The sequence below is a fragment of the Ictidomys tridecemlineatus genome, chromosome 13, assembly GCF_052094955.1.
Source record: "Ictidomys tridecemlineatus isolate mIctTri1 chromosome 13, mIctTri1.hap1, whole genome shotgun sequence".
NCBI classification, from domain to species: domain Eukaryota; kingdom Metazoa; phylum Chordata; class Mammalia; order Rodentia; family Sciuridae; genus Ictidomys; species Ictidomys tridecemlineatus.
In genome coordinates this window covers 53,259,253-53,276,943 of record NC_135489.1, presented here as the reverse complement: position 1 = coordinate 53,276,943, position 17,691 = coordinate 53,259,253, and the positions used below count along the sequence as shown (strand labels likewise).

At 40.2% G+C, this 17,691-nt stretch overlaps 1 protein-coding gene and 1 long non-coding RNA gene across 6 annotated transcripts in view; one reads left to right on the top strand and one right to left on the bottom strand.

Moving 5' to 3' along the window:
* Nucleotides 1-17,691, top strand: part of Epb41l3 (erythrocyte membrane protein band 4.1 like 3) — a 228,260-nt gene that overhangs the window by 75,679 nt on the left and 134,890 nt on the right. The window contains exon 1 of one of the 5 annotated variants that reach the window (XM_040274909.2): nucleotides 9,057-9,405. The exons of 2 other annotated variants lie outside the window; for them this stretch is intronic. The gene's annotated coding sequence lies outside the window, so the exon portion shown is untranslated. Of the gene's footprint in view, nucleotides 1-9,056; nucleotides 9,406-9,882; nucleotides 10,007-12,484; nucleotides 12,510-17,691 lie in introns of those variants that run through there. 2 more of the 5 variants (XM_040274911.2, XM_040274913.2) reach the window with 2 other exon arrangements.
* LOC110596974 (uncharacterized) lies at nucleotides 4,527-10,663 on the bottom strand. The gene is made up of 2 exons (XR_002482825.3): nucleotides 10,264-10,663; nucleotides 4,527-4,689 (listed from the first exon to the last, which is right to left on the bottom strand). It is a non-coding gene; the product is annotated as an uncharacterized LOC110596974 (long non-coding RNA).

Sequence of the window (17,691 nt, the reverse complement as noted above, 5' to 3'; positions counted from 1 at the left end):
CACCTAAAATAATGAGTGCTCATGAGTATCTTCTCCACATCACACAGGAACTTGGAATTAAACCATGGGTGATATTTCATTTTTCATTGGGGTGTTTGAAGAGTTGTTGAAATTCTAGTCATGATATTTTGTGTGCTATGTGAGTTCTTTATGCCAATTGTGAAATATGCCAGCATTTTATTGACACATTACTCGGAAGGGGGCAGCCAGGAACAGTAATAGGTTTTCCCTAGTGTGAGCACCAACAAATCTGATGGCAGACACTGCCAAAGCATGCCCCCTGTGTGCTCCAAAACGGCTCGCTTCGTAGAGGTGGGGCACAGACATGTTTAATCTAGTACCTTTTACCAAGTACTATGAGTAATCTCTTAAAAATATAAATAAGTACCTCCTATTAGTGTTTATTTTTAGGACATCCTTCTTCTGAGAAATTCTTTTTTTTTCAGAATTTTAAAAATTGACACACAATATCTATACATGTTTACGGAGTCTAATGTGATAACTCGATATATGTATGTGATGTTTAATGATCAAATTGGAGTAACCAGCATTGCCCTCTCCTCCAACTTTTATCATCTCTAAGTGTTGGGTACCTTTGGATTACTCTAGTTGTTTTGAAACTCTCAAAAATTTCCTGTAGACCAGAGTCACCCTGCTGTGCTAAAGAGCACTAGAGCCAATTCCTCAAATCTAATTCTATTTAGGTCCTCATGATCCCACCTGCTTCCCATCCTTTCCAGCCTCTAGTGACCTCTTCTACTCTTTTCTTCTATCAGTTCAACCTCTTTTTAGCTTCACATATGAGAATATGTGGTGTTGTCTTCTGTACCCAGCGTATGTCACTTAACATGATGGTCCTCCAGTGCCATGTGTTTTGCCACAATGGCTGAACAGAATTCCACAGTGTGTGTGTGTGTGTGTATCATATATATATATATTTTAATGTTTTATAACTCTTCATCAACTACTGGAAGCCTTGGCTGATTCCATATCTTGGCTTTTGTGAACAGTGGTGCAATAAACATGGGTGTGCAGGTATCTCTTTGACAGACATGAATGATTTTTGAGGAGTTCTTAAATATTGTACTTCAGTCCTCTATCACTCCTGTTTCTCAACTCTGCCTACACATACAAATCACTTGGGAAGATGTTAGAGTACACTGTTGCTTGGGCCCCACTACCCAGAGGTTTTGAGCTAATATCAAGTACAGAATGATAATGCCGTGTCTGTATAGACTGTGTTATAATCAAATCAGGGTACACATCAAGTATCAGTATTTAAAAGATTTTTTTTCTAATTTAAACTTTTAATTATGTGTTTTAGTTAGCATTTGCATTGCTGTGACCAAAATACCTGTCAAGAAGAACTTGGAGGAGGGAAAGTTTTTTGGGGGGGCTCATGGTTTTGGAAGTCTCAGTTCATATGGGCTGATTCTATTGTTCTGGGGCCAGGTAAAGCAGCAAGCTTGGGGAAGGCCCAGGGGAGGCCTTAGTGGAGTTGGAAACAGAGAGTGCGGGGAGGGGCTGCAGGAAAAACAACCCTGGGGGGGGGGTTACTTCCAGTGACCCACCTCTTCCAGCCACACCCCACCTGCTTACACTTACCACCCAGTCAGTCCATTCAAATAGGATATAATGATTAAGTTATAGTTCTCACAATCCAATCATTTTATATTTGAATATTCCTGCATTAATGGGAGCTTTTGGGGGACATTTCACATCCAAATCATAACATTATGAAATATTTCAAATATATCTAATGTATAAAGAATTATATCATATAGGGCTGTGGCTGTGGCTCAGAGTTAGAGCCCTTGCCTCGCATGCATGAGGCATTGGGTTTGGTTCTCAGCACCACATAAAAATAAAATAAAGGTATTGTGTCCACCTACAGCTAAATATATATATATATATATATATATATATATATATATATATAATTATATCACAAATCCATATGTACCTATCTCCCTGCCATGATAATTAACTTTAGCTAGTGTTTTTTTTTAATTTTTAAATTATTATTTATTTCTTGGGAAAATACTGTATTAAAAATTCTAAATTAAAACAGAATACTTTTTAATTTAATGCTATATTTTTCTTTTTTCTTTCTTTCTTTATTTTTATTAGAGCTTTATAGTTATACATAGTAGTTAGGTTCATCCCAACAAAATCATACATGCATGGTATTCAATTTCAGTTCATGATCTCCACCTTTTTGTTCCTGACATCCCTGTTCTCCTTCCTCTACTCTGCTAGATTTCCTTTCACTCATCCATTTATTTGTATCTGATTGGTTCTTTTTCCTTAAAGGTGAAATTCCCTGTGTATATTTACATATGCATATAACATGATTTTTAAAAAATCTACTGTTTTTAAAAACCCAAGTGATTCTTCTAATGCTCAGCCATGATTAAGAATAGAAAGAATATTTCAGCTGATACTGATATTGACAAAAGTGGAAATTTGAAGGCCCTGTGATTCTAAAACATTACCTAATAGGGTATCCATTAAGCCATAATGGCACTCATTAGAATGTAATGTGGCACATGTATTACTTGTTGGCTTCAATTTGGAAATAGGCATTGTGATACCTGGGAAAAATTTAGAGAGAAGCTTAGTGGTTTTCTGTTCTGGATATTTATAATTTGACTCAAAAAACAGTATCATGCCCAGCCACCTAAGTTAACTCAATAAAGCCTGGCTCAGAGGTTAAAAAAAAAAAAAAAAGTCAGATGAGAGACATTAGGACACAAAATAGATTACAGTTGATAAATGAGAGAAGAAATCTTTCTAAAGAGTTGGTATATACTATCATGAGATTGATGAAGAACATGCAGTGAACTAGTGCCAAATTTTATCTCAATCCATAATAGAGAAGTTTTGTAGGATATTCAAAAGACACATAAATGCACACATATCTTCTTAAAGTCAACATTGGAGTTGCTACCTCAAATAGTGTAGAATCAATAATGCCCTGGCTCCCGAGTGACAGACTCTTGGAAAACAATTTCATCTAGAGTTGGACATGGATGATCTTGCCCAAATGCCTTCTTGATAGAGGAATCTCTTCTAGAGCACAGATCTCATCTGGTATTATCTCTTTGAACATTATAGCTGCAGAGTCTACTGCTCAAACACAGTCTCTTTGAACATTATAGCTGCAGAGTCTACTGCTCAAACACAGCGTGGCCCATATTAGAATGGCGGCCCTCTTTTAATGAGTGAAATCTCTCTCTCTCTCTCTCTCTCTCTCTCTCTCTCTCTCTCTGTGGTACTGGGGATTGAACCCAGGACCTTGTGCACGCAAGGCAAGCACTCTACCAACTGAGCTATATATCCTCGCCCTGAAATCTCATTCTTTAACACCACTTTAATAAAAGAAGATATTTATGATGCCCCTCATTCCTCATGTTGCTTCAGATATATATAAATATAAAACCAGACTCAAATTTCTTGTGCTTTTAGGTCTCATCAATCATAAAAATCAAAATAATCTTACAAATTGATGTGAAAAACCCAATACCTATTCAATAACATCACCAACTTGTTGATTTAACTTACTGATTAATAATGTATATATTTTTTGAAACAAAATTCCTTACATTGTGCTTAAGGATGGAAAGATGTACCCCCTGGTCAATTTATTTAATTTGGTTCACTAATTAGTACAGAAATGCCTTTTTACATTAATTATGTTATACCAAAAGGTATTAATTATGTTAAAGTGTCTATTTCATGGGTTTAGGACAGTCAGATTTCATATTTAACCCAAAATGCCAGCAATTAGTCCCCAATTTCCCATTTTAATGAGACATCTCTTGGCATCTTTGTAAAGATGTTTTGTGTGCTTAGGAATTAAGGTCAGAGCTATACTGTTACTGCAATCTTCAATAAATGGGCATCTAATGCAATTATTGCTGGAACAGGGAACAGAACAATCTTTCATTGTTATTTATTACCATACTTACTGCTAATGAACTGCTGTTGCATCCTGATGCATACAATGACAGGATCCAAGCAATCACTCTTCTGCAAAATGTGAACTGACTGTTGGGGTGTAGACTGTCTTCAATTCAGGCACCTGGGTGTAACAGTGAGGCTTTTTCGATACCATTTTTTTTTTTTCTGTTCTAGCTTCTATGAACCTCTGTATACCCCTTATCACCTGTGGGATTGCTGACGTCAGCTGGCCACCTATATCAGTGGCTCTCAAAAGTCAATGGGAATTATAATCATCTGGAGAGCTTGTTCATAATGGCCTGCTTTTTGGACCCCATCCCAGACCTTCTAATTTGCTTAGTCTGGGGCTGAATTCATAAATTTGCATTATTAATGAGCACTCTGATATAAATGGTGTGAATATGTTTATCACCTTCTAAATTTATTATTGACATATGTAACTTAGTAAACTGTAGGCAACCTAGTTTGAGAAACTCCAATATTCTTTTCCAATCTATTACCTTTAAATGAGTCATCTTTGGATATTCAGGAAAATCCATAATAACATCTTGAACCACTATGGCTGGTTCTCAAATGGCTTTGACCTATTAAACAAATTTATTTCAAGGGACAAAGACATTGAAGATGATATTTCATTGATTTCCAGAGCATTCTGGAAGCTGTGGATTCCAGTGCAGTCCCATTTTCAGGTGGTATCCACGCTGGCAAATACACATCATGTGGCCACTGGAAAGGAGAAAAGTGTTGGAAAAGAGAAATCAAATTAAGAGGCAAGACTGACATTGTTTTTTTCCCTCAGAGTAGTTATTACTGTAGACTTCTTAGTCTAAAAGTTAACCATCTTGCATTTGCCTAAAGAGGGCAATGTAAACCTGAAGATAGCACTAGAAAGTTAATAAGCCAGAATGCCTCTTCCTACTTACTCATTCTTTTTTTCCTCTGTTAATTCTTATTGATAGCTGTTGGAATGAAATACAATGGCTGATTAGGATTATTTACAACATGGAGGGGCTCGCTGGCATTTATTTTGGGAGAAGTGATTAAAATGTTAAGTATCTTGGCATAACCCAGCAGCAATCATCTGTTTGGAACTTGAATTTAATATTACAGATTACCAACTCCAATTCTTTTATATTTTACCATGCATATAAAATTTCCCAGTATAAAACATTCTTAATTTATGTTATTGGGGAGTTGAATTGAATAAAACTACAGATGACCAACCCCCATTATTCATATTTGCTATTCTCTCTCTCTCTCCTCTCTCTCTCTCTCTCTCTCTCTCTCTATATATATATATATATATATATATATATATTTATCTCCATCCCTAAATGGAAAACATTCTTAATGTACTAGGTTTGGTGGCACATGCCTGTAATCCCAGCAACTCGGGAGGCTGAGGCAGCAGGATTGCAGGTTCAAGGTTAGCCTCAGCAACTTAGTGAGACCCTAAGTTAACAGTGAGGCCTTAAGCAACTCAGTGAGACTCTGTCTCAAAATAAAAAGTTAAAAGGTCTGGGAATATAACTCAGTGATAAAGCACTCTTCGATTTAATTCCCAGCACCCCCACCCCAATGGTCTTATGGATTCTCATTTTTATTTAAGAGAAGAACAGAATTATTCTGTTCTTTCAACATTATAAAGAACTGAGCATTGCAATAACCCCCATGATTTTATTGTTAGAAATTATTCGATTTAAAAGTGCTCAGGCCCATTTCTAAAATATACTAGAAGTGGAGGATGTAAAAATAATTAATAAGGATATTTTAATATAATGAAACTCACATAATAATTATTAGCCTCACCTTTATGGCTATTATTATAAGAGTATAAAAAGAAAGGAGGGAAATACAAATTTCTGATGAATGGGAATGACTTTTCTTGATGGGGTTAGCATGTCCAATCTTGCTCTTGCTAATATACATGTCTTTGTACAGACAGTGTGTGTTGCATTCATACTGATCAGTGGCTTTTTATTTCATTTTGCATCTGTGGTTTGCATGTATGCAGACCCCTGAAGTAGTGTATACACAACCAGAATGAAGACAGCATCTGGAAGTCTTAATGAGCTATAAACTTAACACTATTCTTAGAACCTAGAAACTCGTAAATGAATTTTTATTTCAGAGGGATAAGCTTGTTGCTTTTGAATCATGCATTCATCCCTGAATTTCTCTTATTTATGGTCTCCAACAATGCTGTGGCTGAAGTCTTGCTCTGATTTCAAATGCAATTCTCGTGCCTGACATGATTCTGAGCATAATATCAGCCTTAACCAGTTACTGCAAGTGTCGTTAACATTTTACTAAGGCAGCAGCTGAGATTAAATAAATGAGGACAAATGAGTGTACATGCTTACATTTGGAGGATTTGGTCAAGCATCCCTATTCCTTCAGTCCTCGTATTTAGGGGAAATTTTGGATGGTTTCTCAGGTCATGAGGCTGACAACATGGCTGTCAATACAACCTGCAAATTCTGTCCTTCCTTCCCTTAGCTATCATGTTGATGTTATCCTTGCTATTGAGGACGCAGAGTCCCAGTGAGTCAGTATTCTGTTGATGCTTGTGGTTGGATGGAGGTTCACAGGGGATCCTGATTCTTCAGTGTGGGTATAGGTGTACACCATCTTACCTGAAGAAAACTGCACCCATTGGCTGCACTGTGGCTAGAAGTTAGAATGGCTTATAGGCTTCCAGTAGAGCAATTATAGGAAGGACATAAATAAAATTAGTGTGCTGTAGAGCAAGCCTGAGTATAGAGAAGGAGACAAGAATGGACATCTTAAGACCTAAACTGGAGTGAAATAATTCTCACAAATTAGTTCAACATTTGCATAACATTCCAGTAGTGTTGTCTGGATGTAGTTAACTAGGAGTCTAAAGTACTGAACTCTGGTACCAAATCAGCACTAACTTTGGGACTGTGTGAAAGGTATTCCCCCGGGTGGCGGGGAGCCCAAGAACTATTCTGTCTTTAACTGCTTGAAAAAGCACAATGAGTTTTGCATTGACAAGAATAAAGACTTATCTGGGGGTCTAAATGGGTCTCTTTGTGAATAGAGGGACATATGGAAAAATCAGACCTCCAGAAAAGAAAGCACAACTAATTTTGTCACCACCTTGCTTCTACTTTGTCACTTTCCTTCTCTTTTCAAATGGAAGATCTCTTATTTTTTTTATGCTGATTGAGAATTTGGGTTTTTATTGCTTCTACTCAGCAGACATTATATGTCTTATAGTTTTATGGATCCCTAATTTATTGAAGCACATGGAACTCTGGAACTAGTCCTTTATTTTCTTTCTATCTGAAAAAAAACTGAACCCTAAAGAAAAGTGTCAGTGTAGTTCTTTCACTATTGAATATCCGTTCATTGATTTAGCAAAAATAAGTGCTTGGCTTGCAATGTACCCAGTAAGGCACTGTGGGGAGACAGAGATGACTAAGATGGGATCCTGCATGATGTTAACAAGGTAGAAGGAAGACAGCATTGTTTCAGAGATGCAAGCCAGTTGCCGAGGGAGGTATGCCCTGTTCATGTGTCGTTCATGTGTTTGGTATTTATTTTTCTCCATACCTGTGCTAGAAAAAACAAATACAAAAGAATAGTGGAGAGCCTTGGTCAAGCCCAAAGAGTTTCATAATAATTATTTCCTAGATTTACTATTAAACTCTGCAGCAGCTCTGTTTTTTACTCCAATTTTTGAACTCATGAACTATTATGATAACCAGCTATGTATTTCTCACTTTTGAAATAGAATACCTAGTAGTCTAACTTTTTTACCCCTTAGGAAAAAGTCATTCATATACTATCATTGATTTTTATCACCACAAAGATTAAGATTCATGAGTCATGGAGAGAACATTTGCTTGCAATTAAAAAAAATTAACAAAAATGCTGCAATAAAATGAATGGAAGTATGAACCCATCTGTGTCTCTAATGATAATGACAACTTTGTGTTTATTGTAAACAACGTGGTTTGTTCAAGTCCACTTTCAAAGGAGAGCTTCTTCATTCATAGATCTTTATGTAACACACACACACATCCTGCCACACATGTGCATGTGATATGTATGTCTTTAATATTCATGTAGATTTCTTGAAAGGAGGCCAATATAGGTGACCCTCCAATGTATCCAATATTTGGAATGTCACTTTATCTATCACTTGAAAGAGTTTAGGTCTTTATTACCTTTGGCACTTGGATCAGTGCTACAGTCTCCTCCCAACCTGGTATTTGCCCATCAATTCCAATCTTTGAAGTGCCCTCTGGTTATTTTTTTTAAATGACTTAATTCATACTTTCTCACTCAATATCTCCTGAAGTAACATGTCTTCTACAAAATGTAGTTTGCTAAACTCTATAGCAATACAGTAAAGATAATTTTCCAATCTTGTCCCTCACAGAATTTGATGATCCTTCCAAGGCAGGGTAATCAAATGCCACCTCCCTTTTCTATTGAAGCTTCCTTATCTTAGAACCCCAGGTCAAGTCTCCCCACTTCCTGAGGCCTGGCTGAAAGATCAACCTACTCATCTCCACCACAGGCATTTATTTTGCATCACATCTTTGGCACGCATTGGTAAATACAATATTTTGTGAATCCTTCTGTCATCACTTATTGTCTTTGAGCTTGTGAAGGGGTGACTGGGTGGTTTGTAAAGGGCTTAAAAATTATTATATAAATACGCCTTGGTTAGGTGATTAGAGCTTCAAGACTGTGAGGTGACCATCTTCTTTCACCTACAAGTCAGTGTGTGATTCCCCTTCTTTCCATTTCTGCAGAAAGCTGAGTAGTTGAGTTGGACAGAGTAGCTGAATTGCTAACAGACTAGAAAACCTCTTTTTATCAAGCTTTAATTTAAGTCTTATCTATTAACATTTCTGGAGCCCACATCCTGTGCAAGGCACATCCAGTTTGAATTTTAAAAGGGTGGTGGGGGGGAACTCTGCAGTCCCTAAGCCAATAAATAACTCACCTGAAGGTCACCGGAATACCCCTCCCTCCTTTCCCACAGGGGGGTCTGGGAGGAGGAGAGAAGGGGATGTAGAGGCCCAGCAGTTACCTAAGTGGAAATGCAAAGGCTAAGGCTATTGGCAACTGTCTCCAGGCGTTGTCCCCTGAGCCTGATGCTGCGCCAGGACGGAGAAGGCTGTTCCAATATAACTGTCCTAAAGTACTGCGGTGGCCCCCTCCCCCGCGCCTGAGAGGGAAGTGGGGACGAGGTTGGCTTTCTTTGCACCCTGTCTGGGCGTGGGCCCCGCCGCAGCTCCGCGGAGCCTCGGTGTCTCTTGCAAGGGGGGCGGGGGGAGCCGCGGCGAGCAGCCCTGGGCTGCGGCTTCCTCCCCACGCCGTCTCCTGCGCACCGCCGACCAGGACGCGAGCCCGAGCCTGGTCCCCACACCGCGGCTTGCCCGGCCTCCCGGCCGACCCCAGGTAACTTTTCTGCCTCACGCAGAGGGAGGATTCCAAGGGGGTCTCTGGTTTCCGAGGTGCGAAGGACGACCCCGAGGTTGGGGGCGAGGCGCGCTGGGCTGTGCGGCTGACGCGTGGCTCCGAAGCCGCGCGGCCGCCTGAATTGCGGGAGCCCAGCGCGCAGCGCGGCCCGCGTTCCCCACTGCCGCCCGCCCCGGGACCCCCGCCGGTCTGGGCCATCAGTGCACTGCGCTCTGCTCCGGGGGACTCGCTCGCTCCACCCGGCGCTCCAAAGCATCACCAGGGCCGGCGCGCGTAGCCTGAGCCCGGCCTCCGGCCTGGGGGCCTCCCTCGGAGCCCTGGCCGAAAGGGGCGACTCTGTCCCCGCGTCCTTTCTCTGCCAATTTGCGCAAATTCCCGTTTCGGGGCGCCATGTTTTAAGTTACTCCAGGGGTTGGGGGCAAGCGCTAGGGAGCGAGCTTTCCGTGCTGGGAGGTGCGGAGGGCGGGGGGCGACACTGCGGCGCCGCCCTGGGCGTGTGGCCCGCTGCGGGAGGGGCCCTGCGCCCAGCGACTGCGGGCTCATCCCGGGTGCAGTCGCTGGCGGGTGCGGCGTGGGACCGGTAAGGTGCGCGGGGCACAAAGCATCCTTGCTCCACAGCGGAGCTGACCGCTTTTATGTAACTTGCTTCTTCCCCAAACTGGGGCAGCGTCCCTGGTCGGCAGCGGGAGCACTGCCCGGCAGTGGGGGTGGGGGAGGGGGGAGGAGAGAGAAGCGTCAGAACGAGGTTTCTTCGGGTCTGGGCACCTGCGGGTCTCCTAACCCCTGCCTCCTCCCCGCGGGCAGGCCCAGCCCAGGGCGCGGCAGGGTGCTGCTCACCTGGCGCCTGCTGCCTGCCGCGCTGCGAGCTGCCTTGGGAGGTGTCTGCGAAGGCGGCTCTGCGGCGGTGGGGGTGGGGAGGCCGGGACTTGGGACCGCTGGAGTCGGGGTCTCAGCCAGTTCGGACTAGTGTTTCCTGGCTTTTTCCGCAGGGGCTCGCTTTCTCGGGTTTCCTGTCTTAATCGCGCCCTACTTCTTCCTTACCCCCTTCCCTCTCCCCACTTCTCACCCCCGCGCCAAGTTCATGGCTTCTGCAATGCGGTGGGTGTGGTTACCTAGTAAATTGTAACTGTGGTCCTTTGCGGTGGGGAGCATTCTTTCCCTTTCTCAGATGTAGGGATCTGAAGTTTACTAGGGGTTTTTCCTGCCTTTGCAGGCCAGGGTTAAAGTTGGGAAGAGATTGTTGCGGAACAAATAGAATGATAAAGAAAACATGTGGTATTAATTACGTGTGGAGGCTGGGCTGGGAAATCCTGAGAGGGCCAGGCAGTCCTGCTAATGCAGTGCTTCCATTACGTGTTTAAGTTGGTGTTTCAGCTTTTTTACATTAGTCTTGCGGAATTGCTTTTGCAGATATCCTTCCTGTCCTTCTTTTGGGCCCATTTTAGGGTCTCTGAGGCATCCAGGTGTGCTGGAGTTTGTCTAAGTAGCATTAACTTTCCAAGTAGAGGAGTAGTCAAGCCAAATGCTAAAAACATTCTTTTTGAAATTTGCACTGAGTTTTAAAGGCTCAAGGAAACAAAATGGTAAACTCCACGTATATCTGGGAGTCATATATCTGGGAGCCATGAACCTAGCACCAATTACAACAAAGGAACACATCAAAGCCTAGTGAATGTTGGGCCCTGGGAGGTGATTTATATCTTAGCTCAGAGAGGGTATTTATTTTTTTAAAAAAGTATGTTAATTTTGGCATCAAACTTTTAAAACCTTATTTGGAGTAACAAAATTATTATGAGAGGAAAACAATTCTAGACTAGAGAAGCGTGACTTTAATGTGTTAATTTGCAAGGCACTAATAAACACTGTCTCTTTGCATTATGATTTTCTGATGATTTAGGAAAGAAAAATAATTAGATGCACAAATTATTGCATAAAGTTTAGCTACAACACTTAAGCAAGTCACTTTTGTGAATAAAAAACAAACCCATGTTTTGTAAATGATTTATCAGTGTCAAGAGTAGCCACTTTAATTCATAAACCCTTTTTAAGTGAAGAACTGAGGAGCTGTAGGTCAAAGGTCAGCATCTCAGTGAAATATTTACATTTAATTTTTAAGTCATTCCTTTTGCATGAATGTGATTTAGGTTAAAAGCAGTTTTTGTCACCAATTTTGCCTGGTGCTTGGACTTGGGCCAACTTTGATTTGTGTCAGAATAATTAGATCAATGATTTTTTAAAAACTTGATCAGATGCAAACATTTACATATATATTGCCCTTTAAAAACTGATACATCAGATGCATTAAGGAACCACCTAAGTAGAAGAGGGGCAACAATCCAAGTCTTAAAAGAGATGATGTTATCATCATTTTGTGGCTTTTTTTTCTGAATTTACCATATATTGGATTAAGTGTGGCAGGAACTTTCTGTACAAGTGTGTTCTTCCTTGTTGTAGAATGTGCATTTATCTTTTAAGTTAATGCTTTTAAAAAGTTTCAGAATTGACAAATTAGAATTCATGTCCCTCACCAGTAATATAGAACTTCAAGGGTAGAGTGAAACATAATGTGGTTTCTTTCTTTTAGAATTTGACTAAAATGAGAGAGGTTTCTTAAGTAGTACCCCCTGATCATCTTTACTTCTCACAGTCTTTTCCAAGTACCCCATTAGTTTTCCCTTTTGGATGTCAACTTTATTATGGAGCATGGATGCACCATTGAAAACCATGAATCAAATTTATCTTTAGCACCACTTCATTTAGAGAGATCCTTAATGGTGCAATTGCAGCATCTATTTCTTTCAGAAGGCTTGCTAGCTGCTAATTTGTTGGGAATTCATCAGACACGCTGGGCTCCTGGAGGATTTTACTGTCATTTGATTTGCTCTGGCTGTATAGAATTATGTGCTCAGAAGCAAGGACTGGAGCAGTGAAGTCATTGCCCTGGTTGGTGTTGTGACATCACTGTGGCTCAGAGGAAACAAGGGTGGGGCAGGCAAAACCAGACTGTCTGAAGCATCTTCCTGGCTTTAACTTTGCCTGATGAATGAATGAGACTCTTTTCTCACATTGAACTTCGCCACAAGGTATTGTTTGGAGAATTGGACCAAAAGAGTGAATATAAGACTGCATGGGAGAATATGTCTCAAAGATCAAGGAAGAAGAGGTTTTTGGTTAAACAGTAGCAATTATTGAATATTCCTTTTGTGAAGGAAAATACTATAATTTAAAAAAATTATCTAAAGAATCAGAATAATGAGTCAGTATTTTAATAATGCATTGAGTCAATCTGTTTCTTACTGTTTTTTGCACCAAAATAAGATTCTTGGTTTAAATTCTTGGGGTTTTCTTTTAAAAGTACATAGTCTGTTTAAAGGTACAGTTCATTTTCTGGGTAAGCAGTGTTCTTTCTCATTTTTTTTAAGTGATGTGCTTACAGTTGGTAATGGAAAAAAATTTAAAGCTTGGGGTTTCACAAGTGTAGTGAGTGATACCTGCAGTAATTTGAGGTAATTGATTGCCATTTAAATTTTTGTTTTATTTGCTAATTATTTTATAATTTAGCATTTTAATCCTCATTTAGAATTCTAGTGCAGAGATCTGAGACATGTTTCTCTCAAATTAGTGTTGCATAAATTATAAAAGGAAGAACTGAGATTCTGAAACTATTAAGTACATCTGATGTTTTGATTTCTGAATTTATCATATGTATAAAAATATGAAGATCTACAGAGCAGCTGTAGATGTTCATTGTCTTTTCTATATCTCATTGCTAAGATGACTGTCAGTTTTTCATGTGGAGGATATTACATATATGAGAGCTCAGGGCAGATTTCACTAAATTGTGTAGCTTTTCCAAATCAAAAGAAAAAGAGAAAAAAAATGGGAAGGATGGTGGAAGTAGAGAAGTTGAAATTAGGTACCAGAACTGCAGATCTCTTGGTAGAAATGTCTTGGGTACTACATTTTTAGACCTCCAGATGATTGGTTAAATTGCACACTTTAGGATTGTAAGCTTCTATTAGCACCAAACCTCTAATTCTTTTGTAATTTGCAGTATAGAGAAAAAGCTGACAATTTAATTTTAAGATTGCTGACATTTTGAGGCATTGTTCTTATAGCTCTTCCTTACAGATTCAAAAGGGTTGGGGGAAAGGGGAGAAACAGAAAGGTCTATATTAGACATAGAAAACAAATGCAATATTTAACCTGCCTCTTGTGTTTTTTTTTCTTCCAATTACACTGAGTGAGTGCCTGATGTGGGTGGGAACTTCTCCTTCAGCTTTTGTCCCCAAACCAAGCAGACATTGAAACCCCTAAAGTATTGAGTAAATATTTATGGAACTGAATAAAAAATGAGGCCATTTGTGACTTATGGTGCACTTTAGGGGAAAAAAAGATGGGATGGCTTAAGAAGCGCTGTGGTGTATGTAAAAATGCGAATTACCATGCTCACGCATGCAGTCATTATTTTTAATAGCAGGATCCTCTTCATAAGAAACTCTGGTCCTCTGTCTGTAGCTCCAATTATGTAACTTCTAGAGGTTTTTCCATATCAGAGAAGAGAATACTGCAGGTATTAAGATGAAAAACATTTTTAAAAAAGAATGGTTTCTTTGAGGGGAGTACTGCAGGGGGTTCTGTGTCCTCCCCTGCCAGCTCTAATTGGTGTCAGAGAGGACATCAGTGTAGGGGGAATACTCAGAGAGGAGGGGAGGAAGCAGATGGGAGGGCGACAAAAGCTGAAATGGATTAGTGCTGGAAGATGGTATTGATCCTAGTGTTGAACTAAAAAAAGGAAAAAAATTCTTTTCTGTTGTAGATCTCTCTTTTGGGGCTTTGGTACCTATGGTTTTACATTGTCATATAGTTTCCATGTATTTTATTCAGGCCTTAAATTTCATCATTTCTGAAAACAAACTTATTTCTCCCACATTTAACATCTCTGAAGATGGGATATGTTTTACAAGACCATCATGGCGGAGAAGAAGCTGATAGTCCAATTCATTTGATTGTGAATGTGTATCAAAAATTGGACATTGGAGATCAGCTGATTGGAAGAAAGTCCTGAAGACAGTAATGGAGCACTCTTTTTAGAAATAATACGGTTCCTGTGCTCTTGGGGACACAGAAGATGGTAACATGCAAAATCATAAAGAGTAGTGATTCTGAGTGGGCATGCAGGTTGGGGGAGTTGGATTCTGTATGTGTGAAAAATTTTAGGAGCCCCTAGAACATTTCATTTGCTTAAATTTTCCTTATGCATGCATTGAATACCTAGATAAGTCGAAAAGTTTTTTAAGCGGAAAATTCAAATTGCAGTCTTTAAAAATGTGTGAGTCATTGCTCAATTGGCAGAGTGCTGCATCGCATGATGTTATCTCTTACCACCAATGATGTCATGCCTTTCATGAGATATGGTTTGTCACTTTTATGAAGTAGGGCAGTTTTCTATCACTGTAACATAGCTGAGATAATCAACTTAAAAAGTAGAAAAATTTATCTGTGCTCACAGTTTTGGAGGTTTCCCTCCATGGTCACTGGCCTGTTGCTTTTGGGCTTGTGGTGAGGCAGTGGTGGAGCAAAGCTGCTCACCTCCTGACTACTAGGAGCCTAAAGGGCAGGGAGGGGCAGGGTCCCAAATTGGGCTTCAAAGACAGAACCCCCAGTGACCTGACTTCCTGCAACTAGACCCCACCTCTAAAAGGTTCCATCACCTTCCAGTAGTACCACAGGCTGAGGGAGACTCATGGCCCTGTGGGAGACATTTCATATCCATACTGCAGCACTTAGCTGTGCTAGCTTTCAAAAAATGATTTATAATATTAAGTGCTTATTTACAGGGTCAATTGTATGTGTTAGTAATTATGTTTCCTAAGTGCCTCATTTTATAGGAGAGATATGTTGAATGATGTTCGTTTGCTATTTTGATCTTTGGTAGATAGTTAGATTTTGATAGAAATTAGTTCTTGAGAAGACATTCTGGATGGGGCTTGCCGGAACTAGCTGGAGTGTAGCCTCTATGCTGGGGAGTAGTGGGAGATGATCTAAGGAGGGAGGCTGTGGCCTGATTGTAGAAGGTTTTGTGATATATTGCACTTCACTAGATAGTGGGGAGCCATTGAAAGTGGTTAACTAGGGAAGAAAAATGTGTATCTAATCATAAATGTAGCACAAATTGCAAAGTTTGGAATATAGAGACAGATGGTCTTTTGTTGAAGGACTAATCCAAAATTTTTGAGAAATGAATGTAACAGTTTTTCCTCTCAGTGATTGATATTTTGGCAATTCACTCTATATATTTTTTGTGGTTGTGTTTAGCTGAAGATTAACTATGAATTTTTGGACTGTGAGAGGTACAAAATGAGATGTAATAGAGGATAACATTTTCCTTTTTATTTGTCCTTCCAGTTAAAATGCCTTTATTATTTCAGTTGTTAAAAATAATGCACACTCATTTTACAGTATATTCTGACAGTATTGAAGAAATAAAAAAAAAGAAGAAATCCCATTTGGAAATATATACTGTTAATATTCTTGAAAAATATCTTTCCAAAACTACGTATCTGAAAGTAAAATCTGTAGTGGGTCTTAACATCAAATTGATCTGGGCTGGGCTCCTGGATTCCTTGTGCAATAAGTATGTGATGTGGGTCAAGTCTTTTCACTTCTTAGAGTGAGTGGGTTCATTTATAAAAGCCCATAATGCATGAGGATTAAATATGCAATAACACAAACACTATCCACAACTCCTGGTGTACCATGTCTGGTAAGTAGCTATAACATTATTTTATATATATATATATATATATTTTTTTTTTCACGGATGGATGCATAATGTTTTACCGGTTTGACTTGTGTCTTAAATACTACTGTGCATCATTTTCTTTTTTACGTAACTCTATGTTCAGGAAAGCTTTTTCACATATGTGAATCTGTACCCACATCATTATGCTTAATGGCAAATAAACATTTCATTTAGTCCTGTACAGTTCAGGTAAAGGATCATTACCTTCATCTAAGGATCATTTGATCAGATTGTCATCTAGCCCTGCCTCCTCCTGCTCCTCACTGCTGCCCTTTTCATCATCCTCTTCTAGCACATGCATCAGAAGGCTGTGGTAAACAGGACAGTGAGCACAATTAAAATCTCTGAGGATCATTATGTACATCTCTGTCCTGTGGGACCTTTTGCTTTTTGTCATTCTAAATAATCAGACTTTCACCATTTCCAATATCTTCCTTCCAATTTTAATGTTGTCTCTTCTTAGTAGGTTGGGCTTCACCCAGCCCAGTCTACCCTGAATTCCCATGTGACTCCAGATAGGCCCCAAGGGGCAGTGCACGAAACAGCCTGAACTTGAACTAGACCCTTCAGAGGCAAGATATTCTGAGTGGTGTCAGCTCTCAGCCTCAGGGCACAGATTTCATGCAAAGTCTCCAGGGATGTGGGCCACTGTGTTGTTATTTACAAGTACAAGGTGCTGACTGGCCTTGGGTTTGCTTGGATCTCCATCTTGTGTTCCCCATGTTTATTCAGCTAAAGATCAGGTTCTGATCAGGTTCTGATCCTGAAGGTATGCTGCCTGGCGTGTCTCCCAGACTTCTGTTAACTTCTTCTTCTTTTTTTTTTTTTTAAAGAGAGGAGAGAGAGATAGAGATAGAGAGAGAGAGAGAGAGAGAGAGAGAGAGAGAGAGAGAGAGAGAGAGAATTTTAATATTTATTTTTTAGTTCTCGGCGGACACAACATCTTTGTTTGTATGTGGTGCTGAGGATCGAACCCGGGCCACACGCATGCCAGGTGAGCGCGCTACCGCTTGAGCCGCATCCCCAGCCCCTTCTGTTAACTTCTGTGGACTTCTGTGAAGGAGTCTGTAAGCTCAAGGCCAGGCCTAAGAGTTGTCTGCTGGATGTCATTTTATACCTAACATTTGATGTCACAAAGATGTAGAAAGTCTTTGGCAATTTCATCATAGAGAATTATTCTTAATGAATTTTCGGTGCTTTTTGTGATAGTCATTTTCCTGTCTCTATGAAAGTGTGCCTAAGGTAATCGCCTGGTAAGAAGGAAGGATTTAATTGGACTCATGGTTTCAGAGCTTTCACTCTGTAACTGCGTGGCTCAGGTGCTTTGGGCCTGGAGCAAGGCGGCACATCATGCCAGTTGTGTGTAGTGGAAGAAAACCTCATGGCAGCTGCAAGGGAAAGCATAGAGAGGAAGAGCTCCACATCCCAATAGCCCTAGTGACCTAGGCCCCACCTCCTAA